General features: G+C 38.6%; 1 protein-coding gene across 19 annotated transcripts in view; it reads right to left on the bottom strand.

Moving 5' to 3' along the window:
- NRXN1 (neurexin 1) overlaps positions 1-14190 on the bottom strand; it is a 1652744-nt gene that overhangs the window by 597381 nt on the left and 1041173 nt on the right. The window lies entirely within an intron of this gene.

Raw genomic sequence — 14190 nt, 5'->3', positions numbered from 1 at the left:
AACTTCATATAACCCATTCATGACGATTTTAACATGTTTTGATGCAATTGAGCAAACGCAGGGAACAACAGATTATGAAATACTTCACCAAGCATAATTTGTAGGGATAATATTCATAAGGGCTATCTTATTGTCTCAAGAATAGCAGCCACGCTTTATATCACACAACACACCTATTTGAATCAGTCATAATAGCAAATTCGCCAGAACAATCTTGACTCTGTTTTAGAAGTTCATAAAGGAAATAGTGTTTTAAGAGTGCGCTGATGGAAAAAACAAAACAGGTCACACTGAATACTTCGATTGAAATTGTCCAATCTGCACTTACTAATATTAAAAATGGTTACCTTATCTTCTGAGTCTGGAATGTGACCCAAGTACCCGTGTACAGCACATATATTTATTTCAACAAAGACAATGCTGGGCTTTACAAGACTATAAATTCTGATTTACTGGTGTGCATTTTCAGAATGTAAATCTTCATTCGCTTCTACATTTGAAAGAGGGTAGCCACAAAATGGCCAATGCCTTCCTCTTAGGGTAGATTTTAATTGGCACCATAATATTATCTGCATAATTGAAAAAATGAAATTCTCTGAGAATGAGACAATTCCTTATGCACAACCATGTTCAAACACCTTGTAACGTTCTTGAAAAGCTCTTTAAGGGCCTTATTTATGGAGGCTTGCAACACTTTTACGACATTATTGCGTCACGTTTTGTGACACAGCAGCGGCATAAATAATTCTCCACGTTGCACCATATTTACAAAGTGACGTATTTAAGCAGATGCGTCACTTTGTAAATGCCTGCACTATATTATACCTGCGTCTGGTATAATGTATGCAGGGTGGGCGTTCTCTCATGGAAAAGCTTCATAGAAGTGAAATAGTGAATCTATCAGATTTCACTGCGCCACTACTAGGAAGCTACTGCATCACAACCTTATACCTGCCTCAGAGCAGGCGTAAGGGTGACGCAGTGCAATGGGAATAGGCCTCCCCCATGTATTGCTGGAGTTGCGTCATGCTTACAGTGGGTTTTGCGCTGACAGATACGTCAGGATTCTCCTGACGTATCTGTCATTACTTGTGACATGGTGCTCCCTTTAATATATACGGCATATCCATCATGTCGCAAGGAGGGCACACTGAAAAGTGTTGCATCGCTGCAGCAATGCAGCAATGCAACACTTTTCATAAATGAGCCCTACCTTCCTACGGTTTTCTTCCTCTAACTAGGAAACTAAATGCAAGTTGTCCGAACTAGCAAAGAGAAATACCTTCATTTTCTTTTTGAAAAACAAGGTGTGAGCGTTCTCGGTGCAGCAATGACAGAGGAGGCAAATATTCCATAGCACTGAAGCTAACACTGAGAAGGATCTCTGACCAAGAGTTTGATGGTTTTATCTAGGGAGCACCAGATAGTTGTGACTGTTGGGAAGAGTTTGCAACCCTATGGCATTCTACAGGTCAAAACGTGAGATTGGGAATGGGGGTAGAAGTGCTCAAGCTTGGCATCAGGCCAGCTAAAATGATTTAATTCAGTGTAATTTAACATTTAGATCCCACACCATTGGGGTCTGAGAAGGTGCATGGCATTACATTGCTTTGCAATTGCAGTTATACAGTTCCTCAAACGTTTGTCAAAGCCCTGAAGCCTTTCTTAGTGGACGGTTAGCATGCTTGAAAGTGTGCTCAAGAATTAAGTGACGTGACGCAAAGAGGGGCCAGAAGTACACATGTGTTTGCTGATACTTGTCTTCTCCAGAAGTAATGAGGGTCTCTCACCAGTTTGGCACTAATCATGGTGAGGTTAGAACTTGCTATTGCATAAAATATTTGTGATGTCAAAATAGTTATTGTTTCTGTCAGGTAGGCATGAGCACGCTAACCTTGTTACTTTCTTCAGAAAGAGTAAACCTTATTTGTGGAGTTCTACAGACTTTGCCTTTTTGACCTTTCCTTCTCATTATCTCCCCAGCTACCATTTGCTAGCACTAAGGGCTTCTCAGTCGAATATCAGATTTGTGTTGATGACACTTAGCTCTGTAAAAAGATATGTAGTTAAAATCAGGGTGATCACATTCGAATTCTTTGTATTAAGAGTGGAGCCTGGATGCAGTAGCACATTTTACAACTTAATGGTGCCAAGACAAAGACAGTTATTTTTATCTGAAACATAATTCCTTTTGCAAAATAGTGTGCTACAAGCATTTCAATGACTAGTGTTTAATCTTGCTGGTAAGGTAAAACATCTTGGTTTTATTTTTTGTCTGGTTTCATCTTTAAAGCACAGGTTAGTATTTGTGTTTGAAGCGGTGTTTACTTACTAAGGAAGGTTCTACCTTAATTCATTACCTTACATTTTTGCTAGCATTGTCTTGAGGCAAAGAATCAACATCATAAGGCATTAGATTTGGGGACAGAAGGAAATACTCACTTGAACTACACCAAAGCTCCTATGTTTGGCTTCTAAAAATGTGGTTATATGAACCGTAGGTGACCCAAACGTTTATGGTGTGCCTCGTTAGGAAAGCAACCAAGTGACCATTTGCTTGCAGATCTCTTGATTAGCGCTCAGTAAAGCGACAGTCACAATTAATGAGGTTTGTCAGTTTTTTATTTGCTTATTCAACCTCCAAAATGTGTTGCAATAAACCTAACCATTATTTTATTAGCTCTTCAGGCCATTAGAATCATACTTCCACAGCCAAACTTACATTCAATAGTAAGCAGCAATTTTTAGTACAGGAGATTTTGCAAGGTCTTGGAGCCCAATCTCGAATGTGTTAGAATTTGACCATCTTTAAATGCCTTTTGATGGCAATCCATTGGTGATGTACAGTTGTTATTCTGCAGTGCCTACAGTCCATCTAAAGGTCGTATGACAGACCCGCGCGCAAAAAGTTGTACCATTCACATACCTTTACCACGCATACTTTTACAACGCAAATGTACAGATTTCTCAGGTAAGTATAAATACTTTATATATGTACTTTTTGTACGTGGTAGCATATATATATAGATATACATTTGTCATCAAAGAGCTCAAACAACTTTACATTGTCACTAACAAAAAACGTAAAGCAGCCGATAAAAAGAATCAATGTTATCACAACTTAATCAAAAAATTGGAGTCTAATAGAGATGTGATTGTCCGCCAAGCCGATAAAGGCGGTAACATTGTTTTATGGCTGCGACAAATGTATGTTGCCGAAGCAGAGAGTCAGCTATTGGACACCACGTGCTATAGGAAAAGTAACTTAACTGTTTTGAAAGGAGCGTGGCAAGAACAAAACATGAAATTAATGGCATGGAGGAGTGCTAAACTTTTGTCCAATGATGAATACAACTTCATGAAAAACGACCACCCGGTAATTCCGACATTTTACCTGATACCAAAGGTACATAAGGACACCAAGACACCACCTGGACGCCCGATTATATCGGCGATAAATAGCGCGACTGAAAATATCTCGCGTTACATAGACTTCTTCTTACAGGAATGGGTAAAAGGTTTAAGATCATATGTACAGGACACATCTGATTTTATCAGGAAATTGAGTAATGTTGTGTGGAATACGGACTGTTTATTGATAACATTAGATGTAACTTCACTATATACATCAATCAAACATTCTGATGGGCTTAAAGCGACAGAGTTTTGTTTTTTAAATAAGAGACCCATGAATTTCTCAGCGCACAACAGAATGTTGTTGTCAATGATTGAAATGTGCCTTAAACAGAATTTCTTCCTTTTTAACAACCAGCTATATCAGCAGGTCAGGGGTGTCGCAATGGGGGTCTGCTTCTCCCCCAGTCTGGCATGTTTACACATGGGACTTTGGCAGGAGCAGGTCCTCGGAGGCACTTTGAGTGAAGTAATGCAGAAACATGTTCCCTTGTATTTAAGGTATATAGACGACCTATTCTTGATATGGCAAGGTACAATGAGTGAAGCCAACGACTTTGTGGAAGCGATCAACAATAATGGTCTCAATTTGATATTTACTTCGCATATAGATGCTAGGTCGGTCGTATTTTTGGACACTGAGGTTTATATAACGGAAACAGGTATAGCCACAAGGATGCACAGAAAACCAACGGCTGGTAATACAGTCCTGCATGCGTCCAGCCAGCACCCTTATCACCTGATTAGCAGCATTCCCTTTGGGGAAATGCTGCGGATCAGGCGAATTTGCAGTACTTATGTGGATTGTCAGATAGTGCAAGAGGAAAGCAAAGCACGCTTTCTTTCTCGCGGCTATTCAGCAAAGATCATTCAGAAGGCTATAAACCGATCCAATTCTATCACAAGACAAGAGGCCCTAGCCATCAAAGATAGGTCCATTGATCAGAAGGAAGAAGATATAGTGATTAAGCCACAAGTAATTATCAAATACAGCAGACAGCATAAGGAAATTCTGAGAATTTTCTATAAGAATTGGAATTTGATAACAGGGGATCCTGTTATTGGGAAGTATATCCACAATAAACCCAGCATAACCTTTAGAAAATCTGTATCTATGGCAGACAAGTTGGTGCATAACTTTCTTGGGAAACAAGTTTCGGATACGTGGGGTGCCCTCGGAGGAGGATTTAAGAAATGTGCAGTCTGCAAGGCATGTAGGCACGGGTGCAATAAGACACAGTACATAGTACCCTTTAAAAATGAGCCTGTGATGATTAGGTAGCGCATGTCTTGCAGAACTGAGTTTGCAGTGTATGTGCTGCAGTGCCCTTGTGATCTCCGGTATGTGGGGAGTACCCGCCTTCCGGTGCACAAGCGGATACTGCAGCACATAAGGGCTATCGTGGGGAAAGATCAGGCGTACCCGGTAGCCCGTCACTTTGAAAATTTTCACAACAGTGACCCCATATTCCTCCAATACAATGCCATAGACTGTGTCCTTCCATTAGAGAGAGGAGGAGACAGAGATGCGAAACTCCGGGTATTGGAAACCAGGTACATAATAGAATTAGACAGTAAGGCCCCGCTGGGGATGAACGCTAGTGAAGACCTTTATACTTGTCTTTAGTTCTATTTTTATGTTGTACCTGGCAGAATGAAAATTATGAACGTAGATATCTTACAAACTTAGAAGGACGTCTCTCTTGTCCTTTAGGCTTACTGTGAATTATGATTGATATCTCTCATGTTGGGTTTTGGTACTCGTTTACTAATGGTGGTATGGAGATGTCCTATAAAATCTGAAACTTCTTCCCACACCTTTTTAAAAACCTTTTTATGACTTTACTTATAAAAGAAATTTTGAATTATGAATTATCATTGTGCACTATACAATTTTTTACACATAGGGTTAAGGTATTGACGAGGGTAACAAATAAGATTATGTGAGTTCATATGAATTAGATGTAAATATTTTCAATAATGTCCCTTTGCGAAAGATAATAGTGTCATTTTATATGCACAAGGGTTTGCACATGTTCTGATGTTAACACAATATTTATCTTGATGTTTACAGAATCTGATATTTATTGTCAACAATTGCATATACATATTACTAGTAGGAAATTACAATTATTAGTAGGAGTAAGTTCATTTTCCTACGTACGGGCACTTCGCCTTTTATTGTAAATAGTGTGTATATAGAATAACAATGATTTTTATTCTATTTATATATATACCTTTTTCTGTATTGTTTGTATTTTTCTGTATATATTAACATATTGTATATGGATTATATATTCAAGATTGTGAAATTTGCACAGTATATGTTTTGCACAGAACAAAAAATCCTTGTGAGCGAAATGTATGGCACTATGCCACCAACTCAGTTTCAAATGACAGACATCTTGTTTCATAAGGATGTGAACAGCAAAGGGTTAACCTGGGGAGGTTGGAATTGAGTAACACCACCCCTTTCCTTTGAACTCCTTAAGTACCCTCATCTATGTTTTAGCAACTGTATCATGTGATCAAGCCTCAAGCTAGAGGCGAAACGCGTCATGCGGACTTGCTGGGTTTTATTTTGGACATAAAACACTAAAATTGCACCAGAAACTTTGGGTCTGACTTGTTCGATTTTTTTCGAAAACTGTCCACATAGAGAGGACAGTGATGTGGCGGTTGCAACATCGAGCGGAGTACAAGGAATATATATATATATATATATATATATGTATATATATTACCTTATTGACACGAAAGTCTAAACCCTCCCCACCTAAAAACACCTTTGCCACTCAAATAATCTTATACACCATAAATTCAAAAAACCCTTTCCACCCAAATACCCCTACCAACGATATACCATAAAAAATACCCTTGTCACTCTATTACCCCATACTCACCCCAAACCTGTAAAATACCCTTGCTGCCCAAATGCCCTACCCACCCTAAATCCTAAAAAGACCCTTGCCCGACAACCTCTCAGCAATCCAGCTGTGTGGGACTTACTCGTTACCCAACCTGTAGTGCACCAGGAGGCGCATTTGCAGAGTGGTGGAGAAAGTAGGCACGGTCTCCAAAGACCTCTTAGCAATTCTGCTGTGTGGTACTTACTGGCAGTAACAGGAGGGGTAGTTGGCCCCCAAGAACCTCCGGGGGCCAACTACCATTCCTGTTACCTCCAGTAAGTCCCACATGGTTGAATTGCTAAGAGTTATTCAGAGGCCACACCCCCTTTCTTCACCAATCTGCAAACATGCCTCCTGACACACTACTGGTGGGGGTGAAGTCCCTTCGACTCTTGAGGGTCCTTGGGGGCCAACTACCCCTCCTGTTACTTCCAGTAAGGCCCACACGGCTCGATTGCCGAGAGGTGGTGGAAGGCCATGCCCTTTTCTCCACCACTCTGCAAATGCACCTCCTGGTACACAACTGGTTGGGGGATAAAGCCCTCCTTAGTCCTGAGGCCCTCCCCTGCATATATTCAAGTACCTGGTGTTGGTCCCCAGTGCTTTGAATAGCCTGAGGAGGGGTACCCATGCACCCCCTCCTATGTTTCGACAATGCTTCGTGGACCTGGCCCACCCAGGGGCTTATCAATGAATAAGAGCTGAATCCCACGTGACTCCCGCTGAAATTACAACGTGGCAAGCTTCATGAGGACTTATTACTTACCTATTGAGGTGAGGGGAGTGCGGCATCCAAGCCGAAACACCAGTATAATGTATACTTATAACACCAGCATGGCGGCCGCAATTTGGATTACATTTTTAAAGTCTATTCTTTGTTATCATGTTTGGGAATCCATCAATGATGTTGAGGTTTTTCATATTTAAATGAACCCAGAATGCTGTTTGCAGTGGACAATATATTATAACATAGAGAAAGGCGATTTTTCGCCGAAACACGTCTGTATTTAATATATGGCTTTTTAAAACCCAGTAAGTGCCTAACAGTGTTTTCTTGGAGCATTAATATATGTATGTATATATACTTATCTGTCAAATAATTACATTTGACATTTGTGTTGTAAATGGACATGTGATGAAGGTATATGCATGGTAAAATTGTGAATGGTAAAGACATGCGTGGTAAAAACGTATGCTTTGTAAAGGATGCATGGTAATAGTATTATGTGGTAGCAGCTGTTTGTGTTTGCTACATGGGTGCACTAAGCCAGTCCGTCAGTAAGGCTTTTAAAAGTGTTAATTGGTTGGGTGAAACACTTTTTTCTTGTCTAATTCAGTAAACTGCAAATAATTGTAATAGACTTTATCAAAATAGCTTGAAATCAATTAAAATAGTATGACATTCACTGGGGGATTTGTGTTTTGCATCAACACAATATTCAAACACAACCCCAAATTATCCTAAATAAACTTGTGCCATTTGGATATTGTCAGAAAGGTCAATTTAGAACTAATGATAGTTGTTAACTCAAGTACTGTGATATAAGGTAGAAAGAGGGGACTATTTATTAAGATTAATATTTAAATAGGAACCTAGATTCAATGAATGACCTGTTGTATGTGTTGGCCCTGCCATGTCTGTTTCAGAATATCAAGCAGCCTACATGATGTGGGTAATATAACATTTTAGAGATGTTATATCTTGTTGATCCCAGCAACTAGATATGCCACTAAATCTGAAAATGTGATTGAAGATTTTGAAAACGTATGATTCTCCTAAAACACTATGTAAAGAAAGAGGTTAAAATAGCCCATCAGCAATTCATTTGTGATATTGTATTGCAAAATTGTTAACAAGAATTAGGATTGAATATGCAATATTGGCCATTATTTATTTTAGCCTGAGACTCCTGATAGAATTATCCTGCTATTTCGATAAATTGCAATGTTTAGCTCTTACAAACAATTATGAGATGTAATGTTTTGTAAATCTGCCTCATTGGCTATATGGGGACCCTCTGTTTAAATAAGCACCTATCATTACATTAAATTTTTTTATGTTTCTGTTTCATATTGAGACACATGCTATGTTTCATTGTTTTCAATCTAGATAAAGAATAATCATTGATTATTAAACGGGGGCTTAGGGATAGCATATACCATTTATTTAGATGTTGCATTGCTGACAGTTTTGTTTACACTGGACTATGTCATGGATATATTTAATGGCAACTTAAGATAGAATGGCTAAAAGAGTGGTGTGGTATAGCATTGCATGCTGCAATAAGAATATCCCCCACAGTTGGAAGAGAACATTTCTGGAATCTTAATTGAAATGATGGAAAAACAATTTTGCCTAGATAAATCAACTACAATCTTTTTGGATATACTGTTTCTCTAGATATAGCTGTGAATTAACCAACATATTTTCATATGCAAATACAAAGCATTGTGCATACAATTTGTTGCAATCTTTTTTCAATACTTCAAATACCATAAATTAAACTATATTTTAGGTAATATACATTGTTAACACTTATATGATGAATATAGTTTACTTCAAGAAAGGCTGATTGTGGTCAGCTTTCTTATTCTGAAATAAAGTTTTTTCCTTAAGATTTTAACAAGTAAAGCAATACATTGTGTAGTAATATTTTATGACATGTTAGTCTAAAGAAGAATTATTTATTGTTCAATGATGAGCAAATGAGAGATTCTATTGACCTCCTCTGTTACCATAGTTGATCCCTTCATACAAAGGCATATTATGACTGTTATGTTTTAAGGGCTTGACCTCGAGTTTGGTTTCCAGGTTATTTCATCATAATACTACAAATGCCATTCGATATAATATACTTGTAAAAAATGCACCCAAATCATTGTCCTTACTTGGATGCTTTTTCAAATTTTTGCCACATGTCCCAAATTTTTTCTAAGGCTGTTTTGATAAACATCTGTGCAATGATGCCTCCATCGATTTAAATTGAGAATTAAACTCAGTCGCTAATTCAGTCAAACATTTTGGATCGTGGTAAACTAGACAAAAGTGTGAACATTCTGCAAAATGTCTCAGAGTGCGCAGTGGGATGATTACCATGAATGATGATGGTTATGCTACAGATATGTAGAAATAATATTTACAAAGAAAGAAACACAATGCAGTGACCACACATAATTTCATTTATTTTACAGAATTATAAAAATACATAAAGCAAAATGATGCCATAAACAAGAAATGGAAAACAATTTGAACATGGACACAAAAGAAGGAACAGAAAATATATTTTAAAATGATCATATGTTAATGTAAAAAAGTACACAACTGATAATAATATTGAAACAGAAAATAAACAATTTTAATGAAATGTAATGAACATGTTTGTGTGCGGGTGTATATATCATGTTTAGCCCTACATTGAAGAGACAGTTCTATTTTCAAATGCTCATCCTTGAGCTATTGCATGTGATTGACAGACAAAGTAGAATACATGTATTATAGGGTTTTGAATTTCTTATTTGAGACAGGATCGGTTCTCATCTAGTATAATTAAGAAATGCACACAAGGTATCTGGAAAAATGTAAATACTGTTGAATATTCCCTGCAATATATTAAGTACAACAAGGGTGTAACATATAAATTCTGAAATTTTACAATAAAAACCATATGCCAAACCCACATAAACTGTTATTAAATATGTAGTGAAATGTGGCCTTGAGTTATGTTATACAATTCCAACAATGTTGACCAATTTTAACACAAGAAAACCAACAGCATAGTGAATCAACATTATTAATTCATGAATGTACATTTTGGCAACATTGTGGAATCCTGCTTACCCAGAGTTCTGGGTATAGTACTTTGGCCATTCTGTAGAACTTAGAGATCATTCCATTTTTATTACATTGTTTTCCAAATGGTGTTACATAACTGTAAAATTGGCTTACTTTGAGGATGGGAGATTCTTGCTTACTTTTCGTGTATGTGAAAAGCTCCAATGCTTTGGCCAGCTTTTGTATCCTATTCTCCATTGATGGATAACAACCACAGTGCATGGCCTTTGGCCATGTATCATTCAGGTTGACTGCAAGGACTGTCCTGAAACACCCTCCATGGATGGTTAACCTCTGCTGCAACTTCAGGCATGTGCTGCAGTGGACTGGCTGCAGGGCCTGGAATACTGCCCGATGTTTTAACCACCATGATACATGTGGCCAATCTCCATGTGTGGCCGTTGGCTATGCTAAGGATTAGTCCTCTAAATTTGTTTATTTTATCAAAATTGCTTTCTGTTATTTGCAAATTTTATGCTGGATCCATGAATCTGGGAAACAGTAGGGTCTATGGGACACATGGATCTATGGATACAGCATAGCATCCCCAAATTCCATGATCAAATCCAACTTTTCTATTTTCATTTTAATACAAGTGGCTTCTCTCTTCTCTCTTCTCCCCTAACCCCATTCCGACATGGGCTTCGGAGCCAGGGTATGTTCATTCTGCCCCCCTATGCCCTTTCTCTTTATGTTTTGGCGCTTAGTGCACTGTAATGGTTAATAGCAGTCACAACAGAAATCATTCCATACATGTATTCATATATGTCACTCTAGGATTCTATTCTCCTAATGAATTGTGTCAGATATATATGTATCACAATTGCTATTTGTTAGTGGAATTTCAAGGTGATTTATTGTTGCAAACTCATCCTGTGTGTCCTGTTCACTCCCACATTTGTGCTGATTGGTACTGGTGGTTACTGACTCTGAATGTGTCTGGGCTCACCAGGCCCAGGGCCAGTACACTATGTTGAAAACACAAGTGAAAACACCCACAGGCATTAAGGTACACTATATATTAGGTTAGACTTACAATGGCATGACCTACCCTATAATTACCTAGTAGATAATAGGGCAGGGGGGATTAACACTACCTATGAGTCCCTAGTGTATACTAGAGAATGGCAGTTCAGAGGCCAGCAGCCCTTTCTGCACTTGCATGTGTGCACTGCTGAGCACCTGAGGTAATTTTAAAAGCAGCTCTGTGTTGCAGCACTGCTTTTAACAGTAAATTCACTGTTGCATATTCGGAACCTTCTAGGTCTCCCCAAGGTGTCGAAGGGGGGGTGGTCATGTAACTTTAAGTGGGGCCCTTATAAAATATATTTTAGATGCCCTGGTTTTGTAGAAATTGTTAATTTTATTTTCCCCATTGTAGAACCCCAGCCACATAGGATAACATTGCAATTGTTTATTAACGCATACTTATTACTGGGAATTTAATTAAATATCCCTTAAGGAATTAGGAGAATGGTATTGATAAATCCAACAATATGCTATTGTTTAATGTATCATCTCTTGTAGAGAAAAGAGATTAAAATACTTTCTTTTGGCTGTAAGCCAAAATGCAGCCTTCCTGTAGTCTTCCCTGATTGGTCAGAGTTAACAGGATTAGCCAGGCTACTTTGATGAAGTGATAAGTGGCTCACCTAGGGAGAGGCTATCTGGTGGAGAGGGTTCTGCTACACAGGAATGCGAGAGCAGGGGGTAGGGGTCATAAAGCATGAAGCTTCAAAGGAGGAATAGGACATCCACGGAATGGCAGCTCTATCTGATCCAGCCAGATGGGAAGTTTGAGGAAGGAATCTGCAGATTTTGGGGGTAGAGAGTTATGGAAATTAGACATTGTTTGGCAGATGCATCAAAGAAAATACCGGGAGCAAACGGCCAGATTCTGAGAATCTGGCCGTTTGCTCCCGGTATTTCTGCATTTGGGATGCATCATTCCAAATGCAGAAATCGCAATTTAAGGAATCTCTAAATAGCAATTCCTTAAATTGCTCTTGCATTTAAGGAATCCCAAAATGAGATTCCTTAAATGCAATGCATGAAACCCAAAAAAATAGCGAATTCGCTAATAGGGGGAGCAAATTACCATGAAGTTGAACTTCGTGGTAATTTGCTAAAACTTTGAAAAGTGCACTTTAGTGCATTTTTAAAAGTTACATGTTGCGCACACATATGCCCTTAGGGCATGTGTGTGTGTAACATTTGTGCACAGGTCCATTTCAGGGGTGTAACAGGGTGTCCTTTGGACACCCTGGCACCCTTGAAATAGCGGAACATTAGAGATTCGGCAACAGCTAATCGCTAATAAGGAATGGGAATGAATGGGAAAGCCATTCCTTATTAGCGATTAGCTATTACCGAATCGCTAATAAGGAATCTGTAGGAATCGCTAATAACATTGCGATTCCTACATGCATCCCGTTTTGCGAGTCTTTAATATCGATCCCTTAAAATTCGCTATTAAGGACTCGCAAAACATAACTTTGATGCATATGCCAGACTGAGAGTTGGTTTAGTTACCTCTTTATGCTCTGCTGAGATTTCAGCCATGTTGAATGTTGGATAAATAGTGTTCTGGGTAAAGATTATGCCTCACTTTGGAGAAAGTGGTCATGCTCTGGTGTGTTGCCTTGCATCTCATTGGACAGGGGTAACCCCTTCTTGACCTCAGAGAACACTGAATGAATATGTGAATGGTGCAGAGCCTCTCAGATCTGCTGCTTGAAGCTAAGAGAAGAAGAAGGATTGCTTTCTAAAAACTGATTTGCACGACTCCTGCGTTCTGACTGACTGTACCCGCTGCACTCTCTGGAACAACAGCCCTGTGGATGTACCTTGCTTCTAAATGATCAAAAAGTGGATTCCCTGCAAGCTACAGGTTAACAGAGCTCACCTGCATCATCCCTAACAAGAGTCCACTGCCTGAAGTGCATCCAGTGAACTTTTAAGGGGTTTGGCCAGGTGCATTGTGGGAATTATGATTACAAACTTTCAAGGACCATCTTGGAGCTTCCAGACCATTGGAATGAGTTTTGGGCCCTTTGGACCCTCAAGAGGAACTTCAGGAAGAAGCTCCAGAAGTTTAGAGCAACTTTAGAATGTGTTTATTATTTAGAAATTTGTGTCTCTGGTTCCCTACATTGGAATTTTGTAAATTTGATGTCATCGTAAAGATAAAAACAGTTCCCTTTCTCATAAATTCATGTGGGACTTTTATTGTATGTTCTCTCTTAATTATTTACAGAATAGGTGTTTTGAAATGCTTTACATATCTGTCTCATAAGTTAAGCCTGCCTGCTTGCAGCCAAGCTACCCATTTTTGCATTGGAATAATTTGCTGAGACCTGTACTGAGCCTTAGATTGTGTTAGTGGCATTATTGCAAATGGTATATGCACATTTACCACTACTAATAACCCACTTTCCAACATTTATCTATAAGAAACATAAGCTAAGTTACAGATTTCCTTCTTAGTTTGTTATCCAATGCTCAGTAAGTATAATGCGGCAAACCATCCTAAGAGGGGAAGTAATGTGTATACACCCTTGCTTACAGTGACACCTAGAGTCACACAATAGTGGAAAGAGTTTGAACACAGCTCTGTGTCTGCAATAGGAAACACTGACATGTAGGAATGTCAGGGCAGTATTTCTGTATTATTAATTAAACACTAATGCATGAAATGTGGCATATGTGACTGTTTACTTGACTCAGAATTGATACATAGCATATAGATTGCTAACATGGCACTTGGCAAAAATAATCTGGTTGTGGTCAGTGTGTGGGCTGACACATCTTTAAAAGGCTATTTTTTCCATACTCAAAGAACACGTGAAACTGATGTCACAAACGGGTGCAAGAAGGATAACTTTTGGTTACTATGATGTGTAACTACCACTCATCCTCTTTGTTTTAGCTCTGGGGAAGAATTCATTTAACAGCTGTCAAATGATGGTGCAAATAGAACACATCTCTACAAAGCACATTTCTATTGATTTATGACCTAAAACTGAATATGTACAC

The sequence above is a fragment of the Lissotriton helveticus genome, chromosome 6, assembly GCF_964261635.1.
Source record: "Lissotriton helveticus chromosome 6, aLisHel1.1, whole genome shotgun sequence".
Taxonomy (NCBI): Eukaryota; Metazoa; Chordata; class Amphibia; order Caudata; family Salamandridae; genus Lissotriton; species Lissotriton helveticus.
This window is presented reverse-complemented; position numbering and strand designations above follow the sequence as displayed.